This window comes from Lonchura striata, chromosome Z (genome assembly GCF_046129695.1).
Source record: "Lonchura striata isolate bLonStr1 chromosome Z, bLonStr1.mat, whole genome shotgun sequence".
Lineage (NCBI taxonomy): Eukaryota > Metazoa > Chordata > Aves > Passeriformes > Estrildidae > Lonchura > Lonchura striata.
Genome location: NC_134642.1, coordinates 72,069,517 through 72,085,753, shown reverse-complemented (window position 1 = coordinate 72,085,753; position 16,237 = coordinate 72,069,517).

Here is a 16,237-nt window from a genome sequence, read left to right as displayed (position 1 = left end):
AAGAGGCAGGACATCTTGGAACCGGGGATGCTGTATTTGAAGTCAAAGGGGCAATTTTGTGGTGAGGGACCTGAGTAGGCTAAAAGGACCCAGTGGTGCCAGTCAAGAGCAGCTGAATTTGGGCTAGCGCTTGGCCACATAGCCAAGAAGGCCAAGGCCATCCCGGCCTGTGTCAGCAGCAGTGGGGCAGCAGGAGCAGGGCAGTGGCCGTCCCCCTGGGCTGGGCAGCGCTGCGGCCAGAGCTGGGAGTGTGTGTCCACTTGTTGGCCCCTCTGAAGCTGAAAGTCCTTGAGGGGCTGGAGCGTGTGCAGAGAAGGACACGAGAGCTAGGGAGGGGTTTCAGCCTGGACAACGGGAACCTCCTGATGGACCTTCAGGCACACTTCCATAGATCCATATGTGACAGTGCTCACCACCAGGGCTGTTTCCCTGCCAAACATGCCCTCACTGCCTCCAAGTGCTTTAGCCACCTGAGGAGGGAACACTTTTGTCTTGTGGCTTGTTGGCTTGCTAGGAGGTGAAGCCCTGCCCATTTTCTCTCTTTTACAACAAGCACAGATGCTTCTGCACAAACGTTCCTGCCCTTTTCACGCACTGGATGGCATTCTGATCCAGTTTGACTTTTCCATATCTGCCGCAGCAATAGCAATGGCCTTGCTGGCTATTTCCTCCTTTTCCATTTCAGGGCAATAAATAAAAGAGCTCAAAGCTCCATTGTTGTGCAGGGGCACCATTGCTTGCTGATGGCAGCCAGGGAGGACTATCAAATTCATAGAGTGCATCAAATAGAGTTCTCTTGAGTTGGCCCATTTTCATCTGGTTGGAGTGACTTAGAATCCCATTGCTAACAAAGTTGAGGATTTCTCCTTTGAAAAGGTGGTTGTGGATCTGAGGAGAAACGAGGTCATAAGTGAGAGGTAACGGCCTGTCTCTCATGCTTCTCTCTTGCCGCAGATGGCAGAAGGAACAGCGGTCTCTGCCCCGGCTCCCTCTTCTCCTGGAGAAGGAGCCAAAAAGGAGCAAAAGGAGCAAGATGACCACAAGCCTGCAGCTGTGGCCGATCGATCCAAGACAGTAAGTGCCAGTTGTGGGTGGTGCTGTCTTTAGTGCAAGGCAGAGCTGCAAGTTTCTGACCAGCCAGCACTTGCATGTTGCTTGCTGAGGATGCCGAGTGCTGCAATCCTGTGGGACGTAGCCATTTCCTGCAGGCAGTGGCCTCCAGCTAGAAATTGGCCTTTGACCTGTCACTTTGAGGTACTGAAGATATGGAGGCTCTGGCTGAGCTTCTGGCTGCTCGGCTCAGGGAAGGTTGATCTCTGGGCTTCTGCAGCGTCGTGGCCAAGGGCACACATGGCAGTGCTGCAGGTGGCAGGGCTTTTTTTGTCTGTTTTCCCTTTGTGGAAAGGTGTGTTTGGTTTGTGGAAGTGTTCTGCAGTTTTCTGGAGCACTTCTTCACTTGTACAGTCTCTTTTGGCTTTTGCTAAGCTGCAAGGAGATGATTGAGTTGTCTAGGAATCTGTGGGTGCCATTCTTGTTGAGTGTGGCCAAAGAAACCAAGTGCCTCGTTGGGAAGACTTCTTGTGTGGCAGAAAGAAGAAGCGGCAAGTTTCTGTGGACGCCCTTTGCGATGAAGCCTGCAGCTTTGGCAATGGCATTAGGGCCTAGGGTGGGGGTGAAGCTGCAAGTCCTTGACTGCTGTCTTGTTTGGCTGATAAGAGGCAGGACATCTTGGAACCGGGGATGCTGTATTTGAAGTCAAAGGGGCAATTTTGTGGTGAGGGACCTGAGTAGGTTAAAAGGACCCAGTGGTGCCAGTCAAGAGCAGCTGAATATGGGCAGAGCTTGGCCACATAGCCAAGAAGGCCAAGGCCATCCTGGCCTGTGTCAGCAGCAGTGGGGCAGCAGGAGCAGGGCAGTGGCCGTCCCCCTGGGCTGGGCAGCGCTGCGGCCAGAGCTGGGAGTGTGTGTCCACTTGTTGGCCCCTCTGAAGCTGAAAGTCCTTGAGGGGCTGGAGCGTGTGCAGAGAAGGACACGAGAGCTAGGGAGGGGTTTCAGCCTGGACAACGGGAGCCTCCTGAGGGACCTTCAGGCACACTTCCATAGATCCATATGTGACAGTGCTCACCACCAGGGCTCTTTCCCGGCCAAACATGCCCTCACTGCCTCCAAGTGCTTTAGCCACCTGAGGAGGGAACACTTTTGTCTTGTGGCTTGTTGGCTTGCTAGGAGGTGAAGCCCTGCCCATTTTCTCTCTTTTACAACAAGCACAGATGCTTCTGCACAAACGCTCCTGCCCTTTTCACGCACTGGATGGCATTCTGATCCAGTTTGACTTTTCCATATCTGCCGCAGCAATAGCAATGGCCTTGCTGGCTATTTCCTCTTTTTCCATTTCAGGCCAATAAATAAAAGAGCTCAAAGCTCCATTGTTGTGCAGGGGCACCATTGCTTGCTGATGGCAGCCGGGGAGGACTATCAAATTCATAGAGTGCATCAAATAGAGTTCTGTTGAGCTGGCCCATTTTCATCTGGTTGGAGTGACTTAGAATCCCATTGCTAACAAAGTTGAGGATTTCTCCTTTGAAAAGGTGGTTGTGGATCTGAGGAGAAACGAGGTCATAAATGAGAGGTAACGGCCTGTCCCTCATGCTTCTCTCTTGCCGCAGATGGCAGAAGGAACAGCGGTCTCTGCCCCGGCTCCCTCTGCTCCTGGAGAAGGAGCCAAAAAGGAGCAAAAGGAGCAAGATGACCACAAGCCTGCAGCTGTGGCCGATCGATCCAAGACAGTAAGTGCCAGTTGTGGGTGGTGCTGTCTTTAGTGCAAGGCAGAGCTGCAAGTTTCTGACCAGCCAGCACTTGCATGTTGCTTGCTGAGGATGCCGAGTGCTGCAATCCTGTGGGACGTAGCCATTTCCTGCAGGCAGTGGCCTCCAGCTAGAAATTGGCCTTTGACCTGTCACTTTGAGGCCCTGAAGGTCTGGGGACTCTGGCTGAGCTTCTGGCTGCTCGGCTCAGGGAAGGTCGATCTCTGGGCTTCTGCAGCGTCGTGGCCAAGGGCACACGTGGCAGTGCTGCAGGTGGCAGGGCTTTTTTTGTCTGTTTTCCCTTTGTGGAAAGGTGTGTTTGGTTTGTGGAAGTGTTCTGCAGTTTTCCGGAGTACTTCTTCACTTGTACAGTCTCTTTTGGCTTTTGCTAAGCTGCAAGGAGATGATTGAGTTGTCTAGGAATCTGTGGGTGCCATTCTTGTTGAGTGTGGCCAAAGAAACCAAGTGCCTCGTTGGGAAGACTTCTTGTGTGGCAGAAAGAAGAAGCGGCAAGTTTCTGTGGACGCCTTTTGCGATGAAGCCTGCAGCTTTGGAAATGGCATTAGGGCCTAGGGTGGGGGTGAGGCTGCAAGTCCTTGACTGCTGTCTTGTTTGGCTGAGAAGAGGCAGGACATCTTGGAACCGGGGATGCTGTATTTGAAGTCAAAGGGGCAATTTGGTGCCAGTCAAGAGCAGCTGAATGTGGGCTAGCGCTTGGCCACATAGCCAAGAAGGCCAAGGCCATCCTGGCCTGTGTCAGCAGTAGTGGGGCAGCAGGAGCAGGGCAGTGGCCGTCCCCCTGGGCTGGGCAGCGCTGCGGCCAGAGCTGGGAGTGTGTGTCCACTTGTTGGCCCCTCTGAAGCTGAAAGTCCTTGAGGGGCTGGAGCGTGTGCAGAGAAGGACACGAGAGCTAGGGAGGGGTTTCAGCCTGGACAACGGGAGCCTCCTGAGGGACCTTCAGGCACACTTCCATAGATCCATATGTGACAGTGCTCACCACCAGGGCTGTTTCCCTGCCAAACATGCCCTCACTGCCTCCAAGTGCTTTAGCCACCTGAGGAGGGAACACTTTTGTCTTGTGGCTTGTTGGCTTGCTAGGAGGTGAAGCCCTGCCCATTTTCTCTCTTTTACAACAAGCACAGATGCTTCTGCACAAACGCTCCTGCCCTTTTCACGCACTGGATGGCATTCTGATCCAGTTTGACTTTTCCATATCTGCCGCAGCAATAGCAATGGCCTTGCTGGCTATTTCCTCTTTTTCCATTTCAGGGCAATAAATAAAAGAGCTCAAAGCTCCATTGTTGTGCAGGGGCACCATTGCTTGCTGATGGCAGCCGGGGAGGACTATCAAATTCATAGAGTGCATCAAATAGAGTTCTGTTGAGCTGGCCCATTTTCATCTGGTTGGAGTTGACTTAGAATCCCATTGCTAACAAAGTTGAGGATTTCTCCTTTGAAAAGGTGGTTGTGGATCTGAGGAGAAACGAGGTCATAAATGAGAGGTAACGGCCTGTCCGTCATGCTTCTCTCTTGCCGCAGATGGCAGAAGGAACAGCGGTCTCTGCCCCGGCTCCCTCTGCTCCTGGAGAAGGAGCCAAAAAGGAGCAAGATGACCACAAGCCTGCAGCTGTGGCCGATCGATCCAAGACAGTAAGTGCCAGTTGTGGGTGGTGCTGTCTTTAGTGCAAGGCAGAGCTGCAAGTTTCTGACCAGCCAGCACTTGCATGTTGCTTGCTGAGGATGCAGAGTGCTGCAATCCTGTGGGACGTAGCCATTTCCTGCAGGCAGTGGCCTCCAGCTAGAAATTGGCCTTTGACCTGTCACTTTGAGGCCCTGAAGGTCTGGGGACTCTGGCTGAGCTTCTGGCTGCTCGGCTCAGGGAAGGTCGATCTCTGGGCTTCTGCAGCGTCGTGGCCAAGGGCACACGTGGCAGTGCTGCAGGTGGCAGGGCTTTTTTTGTCTGTTTTCCCTTTGTGGAAAGGTGTGTTTGGTTTGTGGAAGTGTTCTGCAGTTTTCTGGAGCACTTCTTCACTTGTACAGTCTCTTTTGGCTTTTGCTAAGCTGCAAGGAGATGATTGAGTTGTCTAGGAATCTGTGAGGCCCCATTCTTTTCCAAGCTGTCTGTATTCCTTGTTAACCTGTTCTTTCCCTTTCCTCACAGTCAGTCACTCTTGTCTGAGAGGGATTAGCTGTTGTCTCTGACTGCTATATTCTGTTTGACTTGAGGTGCATGTGTTGATATCTCACCAGGCAGCCTCCAAAGACCTCCAAGAACACACTGGCCGTGAAGATCACCAAATTTGTCCCGGACCACTGGAACTTCCCCCTCCTCGAAAAGTGCTGCAGTTTCAGCACGTCTGCACGGGCTCTGGTCCCAATCCTCGCTCTGCAGCAGCATTACTTAAAGGAACCTATGATGTGGAACCTGTGAACTCAATCTCAGCCTTTGGTGATCTCCTTCTTCTCAGCTCCTTCATCTCCCTCCACGTGGCTTCTGAGAACCAGGAGACTGAGGAACAGTACCTGCGTATGCTCCGTACGTCTGCTGTATTTCTTGTCTGAGGGTCAGTGGATTGTGTGCAGGTGTCAGCAGAGCTGTACCAAATGTTCCTCCTGAGTTTGGTGTCACAGGGCCATTTAGGACTCCCGAGAGGAAGTGCTGTGCTCCGAGGCAGCGAGAGAGCGCTCTGGGTGTTCCTGCTGCCTCTGAAGGTAGCTGGGACTGGCCTGGGTTTGCCTGAGCTTCCCTCTCGGCTAAAGGCTGAAGCAGGGATTTTTCTTGCATCAGCAGAAGGCTAGGCAAGTCCTGCATGCTAGTGGCCAAACCAAAGAGAATTTTTAGCTTCCTAATTTCCCCTTAGACTCCTGAATTCCAACCAGTCATCAGAGCAAAAAATCTTCACAGAAATTTTATGGTTTTGGACTTTTGTCTTTTTGGTTGGGGATTTTTTTTTAGGGGGCTGGTGGTTTGGGGTTTTTTGCTTTTTCCCTGTTTATTTTTTATGGGGTTGTTTTTTTGGTTTTCTTTTTGCTGGGTTTTTTGGTTTTGTTTGTTTCTTTGTAGCGGTTATTTTTTGGTGGAGTTGGTTTATCTCCATCCTGAAGGAGCCCTTCTGCCCCACATGTCTTATTGATGTCATTTTTATGACATTTTTATGTTGCCACTACTACATATACAGTTTCTTTTCGTGAGAATGCTATATTTTTGTCAATAAAAACTACTGTGAAAGAATATCAGGTTACAGGAGAAATAGAGAGCAGGAGGTGTTTCCCGTGTGCCCCCAAAGAAAAAAACAGATACTTTTATAACAATCTGTATTTCATATCCTAGTTTTATGCCTCTAAAGATGTGTCCAAGAGAGACACATCGAAGTGGCTTGATCAGATAAATCTGTACTGCAGGCATTTCTCAGGAGACAGCCTCCAGCCCATCCATGGTATATTCCTCAGATCCATGGCACTTTTTCGTACCTTCCCCACTCTTTCCCATGACTCTTAGAATCCTACCCATTGGCCCGAGCCCTGCTCAGATCCGTCTCTAGGAAAACACATCAAGTCCTCTGGGATTCTGCAGCACACCCCAAGGAATCTGCTTCTTGCCCGTAACAGCTGCCAGTGCTGAACTCTCAGATAAGACCTGGTGGGGCTGAGAGCAGAGCCCAGTGGAGAGCCCAGTGGATTCTGTGTCTACCATCACCTGTTGGGACAAAAATGGCATTGATCTGCACCTCGGTGTGTCTGATCTCAAAGCCCATCCTGTTGTGGCATGAATGGGGGCAACACTTTGTACGGGGCCCAGGCTGCCTGTGACTTCTTCCCATTGCTTGTCAGTACTCATGCTTGGGCTTTGCCAGCCTTGTTGTGGTCGCTGCCCTGTCCCTGAGGGCTGGCGGGACAGGGCTGGAACCTTCCTTAGCTCCAAGATGGGTGTCTGTGAGCTCAGCCTGCTCATGAAGGGTGAGGGTCCCGATGCTGAAAGCACTGTCGACATTGGTTATAGCATGAGCTGCTCTGGATTACAATTGGAAAGGCATTGTTTGGGCAATGTTTTGGCTGAAAGCTGGAGAAGATGTGCTCCTCTCCTGGGAATGCATCTCCCTGTGCTTTGTTTCCTGTCAAGAGAACTCTTCCAAGGGCTCTACACAATCAGTCTCTGTGCCAGCCATCTGCACTGCAGGGCTGCCTGTCCTGTTGATGTTGTTGCTGTTGTTGCAAGTAGCTGACTGCCTCCAGACACTGGGGCTGCCTTTTGTATCTCCTGGAAGCTGGGATCTCTGCTTTAAAGTGAGCATCTTGCATTTTGTTTCCCTCAGGGAAAATGGTGAACGTGGAAAATCCCAAGATGAAATACACTGAAATGGAATATATTGGCAAGGGGTGAGTCCAGCCACACTTACTTCTACACAACCATGGGCCAGGGGTTCTTCTGGTATATCACTGGTATATCAGGTGTTCCACTGGAATATCTATCCAGTGTGAAGTCAGGTCAGCTGCAAACATGTTCAGACACTGGAGATAGATTGTCCTATCGCTTCAGTGCTGCTCAGAACTTGTGAGGGTGCTCAGAAGGCATTGTCAGAGACATCTCCATGCTGCCAAAGTCTGCCTACATCAAGGAGCAGGACCTGGAAGATCTCCTTGTCTCTCAAATGTGGGACAGCTCTGTGTTAATTTCTTCAGTATTTTTGTATGTCTCAAAACCACACTGCCACACTAATGAATAAAGAAGAATCTTGCTTGCCTGAAAGGGCAACCTAGCCCCTCTCAAAGCTATGAGATAACAGTTCCCAGGAGAATTTCATTCAATCCACGGTTCTTGGAAGGAAATGCTCCATGCTCAGAATAGGAACCACAGAGTTTAGAAACTCAAACCTAAGATGAAAGAATAAATTCCCTTTAGGAGCTGAGGCAGTAAACCCCAGCACTTCTGCAACCAGCCCAGGCACTGCCCATGCACTTGAGAGGAAAATGCATCATCTGCCTTCTGGCAGAGCCCTCCTGCATCCTGCAGGTTTTAGGCATTTACAGCAGAGATCTCCTGTGTGGGCCAGCTTTCACTCTAAGAAATAAACAGCTTCTCCTTTCTCTGCTTCTGTTTTGTTTCTAGGCATTTTGGATCTGTGGTTAGAGCACTCAACCAAGCCACAGGAGGAGAGGTAAATATCAACATCCCCCACAGACTCTGCTGCACTCAAGGCCTTTCCCCTCTGGTGCGAGTAGCGGTGGCCGGAGCTTTGGGTCGAGCTGTGCTGAAGAGGCACAAGAAACACAGACTGGTACCAGCCTGCAAAATACATTGGGGACAGTCTTTGTCCTTTTCAGCTGCCAGAAGGAAGTCACGCAGGGCAGCAGTTCATTTCAGAGAAGGATGTGCTCACTCGCTCTCAATTGCTAAAACAAAGGTTGTGCCTTAGGGCATCTCACTGCTCTTTGGGGCTACAGCTTCATAGTCCTGAATTCTCACTTCTGGTTGCCAGCAAATACATCTGAAAGTTACTGGTAGTTCTTTAGCCACCTGCAGTGCTGCACTTGGGAACTGCACAAAGGGAGAGATCTGCAAGGTATCTCTAGAAACTCGAAGCCCTGCCCATAGCCCAAGATGTAGCCACAGAGTATTAAGGCATGGATTACTTCTTCTGAATCCCATACAAAGCAGCAGGGAGTGGGCTCAGAGGTTTGTGGGTGATAGTTGAGACACCAGTGTTACCAAGTGTTCAGGGCAAAACCTCAGTGGCCACATGTCCTGTAACTAGCCCCCAAGGGAGTGGAGAAATGGGCTATTGCAATGTCATTTCCTAATTACTGCAATGCCTAATCACAAGGCAGTTTGGCACAGCTCAACTGTGTCATTGCAAAATCACTTGCTCCATGTGCCTTGTGGCCTTGTGCCACCAGCTTCTCAAGTTACTGATTTTCAGTGTCATTTTAGGTGGCCATAAAGAAAATAAGCCTTAAGGGACAGCAGAGGAAGCAACTAACTGTTAATGAAATCACAATCATGAAGAAGCATAGGAGTCCCAGTGTTGTGAATTATTTAGACAGGTGAGTGGTCATGGTCTTATCCTGTGAATATGCATGTACATACTGCAAACATGAGAGGTTAAAAATCCACTTTGGTCACTTCTAGAAAGTAGAGCTGTTAATTATAATGTATTAATATTTCTCTACTCATCTGCAATGGATGAGAAGAGAGTGCATCTTGTCTGCATGAGTCTTCCCTGGCACACGTAGTTTGAAAATTATTCCAAAATGATTCAAAACCTGGATCAGCTGTATCGTAGGAAGTTAATACATTCTAAGTTCACTGCCTCCACATTCTTTTGGGATTGATTTTTTAAAGTTTCTTCAATGCTGAATGATGAACCATCCTAAAGTGGATTTCCCTTGGATTGTTGCCCCTCTTTTTCTTTGCTATGCATGCCAGGAAGACTAGGTGCTTATTTCCAGAAACACCACGCGTGACAGGCTTTTGATCTGGGCTCTTACTAAACCACACTTTTCACTTGCTGGCCATCTAAGACATCTCCTTTTTCACAGCTGTGCCTTTCTCCCTGAGACTGCACAGATTGCAAACAAAGCACAGCCAAGAGGGAATGTCTATTCCTTTTATTCTGTCCTTGTCACAAAGGGCCTTGGAAACAAGAAACCCGGAAGCAAAAAATCAACCTAGCCATGCATGTTTATCTTCACGCCCTTGTTTCTTTCCTTCAGCCACCTTCTGGGTGAGGAACTCTGGCTGGTCATGGAGTACATGGATGGAGGCGCTCTGAGCGATGTCATCAGGAAGACCTTCCTGACTGAAATCGAGATAGCAGTCATCAGTCGGGAGGTCAGCAAGCCCACCTGTGCTTCCAAGGGTTTGGGTAGGATTATCTGGGAAACAGGGGCTCAGAACAGGAGAGGTTTCATGTGCCAAACTTTGCTTCTGCGTTGCTGGTATGCTATTGGCACGTAAAAGCATCTCCAGTGAAATGCCTGGAGTGCCCCTGCACTCACTCTACTCAGTTCTTGTACTCTTATCTCCTGCTGTTGTATTCTCACTCTGCCTCTTGTATCTGCTGTTCTCCATCTTGCCTCCCTAAATTTTTGCCTGTCTTCACTGCATTCCTCACTTGTAGAAGCAAGGTGCTGGTAGCAGGATTTGAAATGAACAGCAAAGGTAAAAAGAGAGACTATTTACTTTCAGTCCTCAGCTAAAAAGGATACTAGTGCAGCCAAAATGCTCTTTGCTTCTGAGCACATCCACTGCAGCAGCAGTCATCCTGGCTGGTTTGCAGGGGACAGTCTACAACAGCAGGTGCTGTTGCTCTTTCAAAAGGTGACATGCCTTTCCTTAGAAAGGTCCTGCTCTGCAAGTGTTGGAGCAGCAAATCTTCCTCTCAATGGCACTGTGTTCTGCCATTACTCGCCATTCTCCTGGGGAATGGGAACCTTTTAGAGTCTCTGTTTCTTTTCTGGTGTGATGAAATCACTGGGTTTGTCCCTCCTGGTTCTGTTTACTCTCTCAGTGCCTGCAAGGATTGGCTTTTCTTCACTCAAACCAAGTGATCCACAGAGATGTGAAGAGCGACAACATCCTTCTCAGAACCGACGGCTCTGTCAAGCTGGGTCAGTATATTCCTGGTCAGGTGCAGCGTTCAGGGATGTGGGGTGAGGGACTGCTTTGAGTGGCTGCCAGCTCCCCAGGAATGGTGCTGGTGGCAGTGTGGGGACCCCCCGCTCTGAGCTGATGACATGGTTGCAAGGTGCACAGAGGTATGACAAGGAACAAGCAGTCAAAAGGGGTGTTGCTCTGTGTGTGTCCATTGCAGAGGGAGGGAGCAACAAGTCTAAAGCTTCCATAGAACAAAAGCCACTGCTGAAGGCAGTATACAAAATGTGGGGATTTGGCTAAAATCCTGAGGAGACAGAGCAGGGACAGTTGTCCAGGAGATTCAACAGCACATTCTCAAAGTTCTACTGGGCAATTCTTTTGCTTGGTTTCCTAATTGCACAGAATTCAAATAAAAGCAGTATTTTGCTTTCCCCTCAGCTGATTTTGGCATCTCTGTTGAGCTCAGCCCTGGGAAGAATAGACCGTCCTCGGTGGCCGGGACTCCTTGGTGGATGGCGCCTGAAGTGGTGATGCGTCAACCATATGGCCCCAAAGTGGACATATGGTCTTTTGGAATTGTGGGAATCGAAATGATAGAACGGAAAGTTCCCTACTGGAGCCGAAGTCCTGCCACGGTAAGGAGCAAATACTCACTGATCCCGCTTGTCTTTCTCACCTGCCCTGTGTTCTGCATGCCATTGGACAAAATCCCATTGCCATCTGCTGGAACTACTGCCACCAAGGTCCACTCCTTAAAATGTCCCTGCAACACATCAGCATCTGCTGTAGTTTTGGTTGCATCAGTGTGGAACTCAAGCTATACCACATGCAAACAAACCCCATGCTCAGGCAACATTTTCCTTTGGGCTGTAAGTGGTTCCAGTTCTTTGGTCTGTGTAGATGGCCACAATAACAGGAAACAAGCATCTTAGAATTGGTGCTATACTTCCAGAAATGAAGGAAAGAAAGCCAAACCTAACAGAGTTTCTAAAAGAGTGGTTTTAGTGAGGAACTGCATCCCCTGTGCAGTTTCTGCACACTGAGAAACATGCCTGGAACCTGAACATGAGGCTGCAAGGGCCACAGAGTCTCTTCTACTTCTTGTGCAGTGTTGCTGAAACACTTAGTGACTGTGTTTCTCTCATAGCCCAAGCCACCTTCTCCACATCACCAAGCTGGAGCCTGGTGAGAGGGAGAGCCTGCCAAAACCTCCTGTTTGTTTCCTGGCATTTTCTGGGATGGGCCTTCCATTCATGCATTGACTTGTGTAGCTAAATGAGCAGAGGGTGTCCACAGGGATGGCACCTCTCCATCTTCGGAGCAGGAAAAGCTTTTCTGTTGCTGCGTAAGGAAGCTGAAATTTTCAGGCTGCTGAGAGACAGAGCTGCAGTGGCTCCTGTGTGCCCAAGCGGGCATTTTCATCCCCATACATTAGTGCATGCACCTTAATGTGTCTGTGTTGAATATGAGATTATAAATGTTTGTTTCCTTACCTGGGGGTTAACTGATGGATTTCCTTTCTCTTCTTCCAATTACCATTGTTTTCAAGAACAGGGCAAAAAACTTGATGAGTCTTGTTGTATGGCAACTGGGCTGAAGGGACCCACAAGCACTGCAGAGATGCCTTTCATGCCCTAATCCTTGGAAAGAGTTAACATAGCAAAGTCCCCCTTCCAAAATGCTGCCAAGTTGGTGTGAATCTTCAGAGAAGCAAATGTGCTTTTGCTGATGTAGTTCCCAACTAACTAGGTCAATCAATGAAATTGGCTGCCAAGGCAAGATCTGTGGGATGATGGCAAAGCTGTGGCTGCATCAGAGTTTGGTTTTTTGTTGGTAAAGGAAAGTCATCTCTGGGTCTCTGCCAGGGCAGAAACTGCCACTGAAGAAGAGAGGTTAAACAATGGCTTCTGGGAGGGCAGTTACAGATGGGAAAGAAGCAGGTGGAGCCTTGTGTTTCCTGTTTCTCCAGACTAAATTCCTGATAGCCACAGCAGGGACGCCACAGCTGCGGCAGCCCAAGCTCCTCTCGGCTTGGCTGCGTGACTTCCTGAGCTGCTGCCTGCAGAGAGACGAGGAGCGGCGCTGGTCTGCCAACGAGCTGCTGCAGGTAAAATGCCAAAGGGCTGAGGTGAAACAGTGTACAAGGGATGGGCTCCTCCTCCACCAAGGTCCGAGGCCTCAGATGAGCCCCCTTCCTCCTCACCTCCACTCATGGTGCTCTTCAAATGAAAATGCTGAGGAGTGCTAGACTGGGCTGGGCTGGCAGGGCTCTGTAATGTCCTTTGGTCCAAGTGTCCTGCAATGAGCAGGGACATCTTTAGAGGGATCAGGTTGCTCAGAGCCCTTTCCCACCTGACCTGGAATGGTTCCGGGGATGGGGCACCTACCAGCTCTTGGGACAGCCTGTGCCAGGGTGGCACCCTGCTCTGAGTAAACAAGGTCTTCCTTAGACCTACTCTGATTAGATCCCCTTTGTGTTTGAAACTATTTGCCCACATTCTATTGTAACTGGCCCTGTTAAAAACGGTGTCCCCCACTTTCTTCAAAGCCACTCTGAAGTCTTGCAAAGTGGCAATAAAGTCTCCCTGAGTCCCGTTCTTCACAAAACTGAATACTTCCACCTCTCTCTGCAGAAGATAGGACAGGTGTTCTATTTTCTTATTCTTTCTGTTGCCCTGTTTTTTAATTTGGTGGTGTATTCTGTTTTATCTAACAGCAAAAGAATTGACGTAGAGCATTGTAGAGAGACATGAAATGGTGGTGGAGGAAGCCACGGCTGCCAGTCCTGGCAGAGCACTCTGGAGAGATTTGGCTGTGGGCAGGAGGGGCTGTGAGGGACTCACTGTGAGCCTCTGAGGGGCCCTGGTTTGTGCCCCCCACCCCACCCTTAGAGGTTTCTGGCACACAAACAGGGACAGCTGAGAGGAACTTGTCCCAGCCCCATCTGCTGCCTGGCATGCTCAGGCAGAGGGGAACTGGCCCAGGCTGACTGCCAGGTTGTGTGGCAGAGAGGGAACTGCAGGACCCAGCGCCACTCGGCTGGCCCTGCTGGGAAGGAAGGTGCCATGCAGCACAGGAGGGGCAGGGCATGGAAAGGCAGACACTGCTCTGTGTGCCTGTGGAAATTAGCACAAGACAGGGACCTATGGGAGTCATTGGAGCTTTTTGAAAGGAAGAAACCCCAGGGACAGAAAGCACCATTTCTAGAGCACTGGCAGGGCAAAAACCCCAGCAAGGTGAAGAAACCAGAATAAATGGATGAGTGGGATTCTGGGCCGGGTTTGCCTGTGATGGCAAGGTCCTGCACATGACAACTGAGGAGCAGATGGTCCCATTGTTTTCCTTTCTGGGTCTTTCTAGGACCTAGAGGAATCCTGATGGAGTATGTGAGGCACTGAGCTTGGAAGGTCATGGTTCACTGTTCTTTGTTGTTTTTTTTTCCCTTTGGACAGCATCCATTTGTAACATCAGCCAAGCCAGTATCCATCCTGGCACCACTTATCACCGTCCTGAAGAGGATGCAGCAGAGAAGAATGTAGCAACCACGTAGAGATGTCATCACCGCAAGGAATTTTGAGGACTGGAGGATTATAGGAGGAGGATTGTTGATAAGGTTTTATAGAATAGGATTTTAGAGGAGGATTGTAGAGTAGGATTTTTGGAGAGTTTTGTGGAATAGGATTGTAGAGTAAGATTGTTGAAGAGTTTTGTGGAATAGGATTGTAGAGGAGCATTGTGGAGTAGGATTGTTGAAGAGTTTTGTAGAATAGGATTGTGGAGTAGGATTGTGGCGTAGGATTGGTAGAGTAGGATTGTTGAAGAGTTTTCTGGAATAAGATTGTAAACAAGGATTTTCATTAAATAAAATTTCTGAAAAATAAACTCACTTGGAAGACTGCCCTCTTTCTGACCCCTTCAGAAAACTCAACATTTCCTTCTGAATTACCAGCTGTTTTTTATGGGTGTTAAGTCACACTTATGGCTTCTTTTGTATGTTTTTTAAGTAGGGGAAGGCTCTTCTTCATTCATCCTTTCCAGACCACACTGTCTTGGGAATGTGGCCAACTAGGCAGCTTTTGGCCACCTGTAGTATTTCTAGTTGAGGCAGAAAGGGCAATGGCATTTGCAGGAAAAAGCAAAGGGCAAGTGGTGCAGCCAAAATATCCTGTGCAGATGCAGGCCTTCAGCTGTGACTCAAGAGCATTTGGTGCCTGCCACTTGGATTTGTATCGTGAAGGGCAATGTCTTTGGCTGGAGGAGAGCCTCGCTCAGCGGAGAAAGCAGAAAGATCAGAGAGGTGCTCTGAAAGGTCTCCTGCGGTGCAGAGCTGTCAGCGAGTGTGAGCTGAGAGCGGGCCCGGCCCTGCCCGGCGTGGAGCCGCAGCAGAGCCCTGGCAGAGCCCGGAGCAGCCTGAGCCTCGGCAGGGCCAGGCTGCAAGGAGGCCCTGGTAGCTGCAGGAGGCACAGCCCGGCCCTGCGTGCCTCTTGCTGGCAGCGGGCGCATCCTCCGCTCTCGGAGCCCAAGCGCAGCCGGCTGCTCCCGAGGGCAAGCGGAGCCCTGCTGGGCACAGCCCAGCCTGGAGGCATTGGCCCTCTGGAGTCTGCCCGAGGAGAGAAAGGCCAAGGGCAGCCGAGGCCCGCTGGCCTGGCTCAGCATTCCCACTCTTGTGCCGCTGCCCTGCGACTCCTGGCAAAGGTCAGCAGTGTGTGCAGCACCCTGGGCACCGGGGCAGGGAGCCGGGCTGCTCGGCAGGCTGGAGCACAGGGCAGCGTCCTTCGGGCACGGCACTTGTGCCAGGGGAGCCGAGGCCAGCGGGAGGCAGGGACAGCTTGTCAGCTCACGGCTGCAGGAGCCAGTGCCTCACACAGCTCTGGGAGGCAGCGCCTGCAATCCTGCAGCTCTGCACTGAGCCACAGCAAAGCTGGGAGCTGCAGAGTGCTCTGCAGAAATATTCAGGGCCGGCAGGCCAGCCTGCTTTGTGCTCCCTGGCACACAGCAAGCGCTGTGCCACACCGCAGCTTGGAGCTGCTGGGAGAGAGGTACTAGAGATAAACTCTTAGGTACAATTAAATGGAGGCAAAGTCATTAAAGTAAAAGAGAACCTTCTTCTTAGCAGAAGGCTCCTCTTGAAGCCAATAGCAGGTTTCTGAATATAGCAGGAATTGGATTAAACCTAAAAGTCTGCCACTGCTATGACTGAAATACCAATTTGCATGTTTTCTTATTTCGGAATCAAAATATGACCATGGGCTTTTAATGTTGGGTTTTTTGCAGCTAAGAGTGCAGATGCAATAATCACAGAACTCAGGTCATTTGAGATTACAGAAAGGTTAAAAACTATGCATGGGAAGGTAATAACAGGAATTTCTATCTAATAACAAATGGATTGTCCTGCAGCCTTGAGGTCATATCCTTCTACCCTTCCCAAATGAAAACCTATTCACTGAAGACCCATCATCATCCCAAAACCATGTTTAAATTAATTGGACCTGTTGATTAGCCCATGTAAATTAGATCTTTCCCTTTTATTTTCACTGACAAACTCTGATTCAATGTCAAATTATCAATCTTTCAAGGAAAAACTGTACCATGCAGAGTAAAACCCAGGGCAGAGGCTTCTATACATAGTGTTGCCAATCCCTGTGTGACAGCTCCTGCTAGCTTCCTACATCAGCCAGAAGGCAACTTCACTGCAACACAGACTTTCTTAATATTGGTGACATTTTCAAATCCATAGACACTGCTTGTTTTCAAAGTCCTGAAAAGTGCATTCTAAGTTCATGAAAGCAAACACAGAAGCACTGATTTGGTTTAGGAGAGAAGGTGTTTGTGCAGTTGG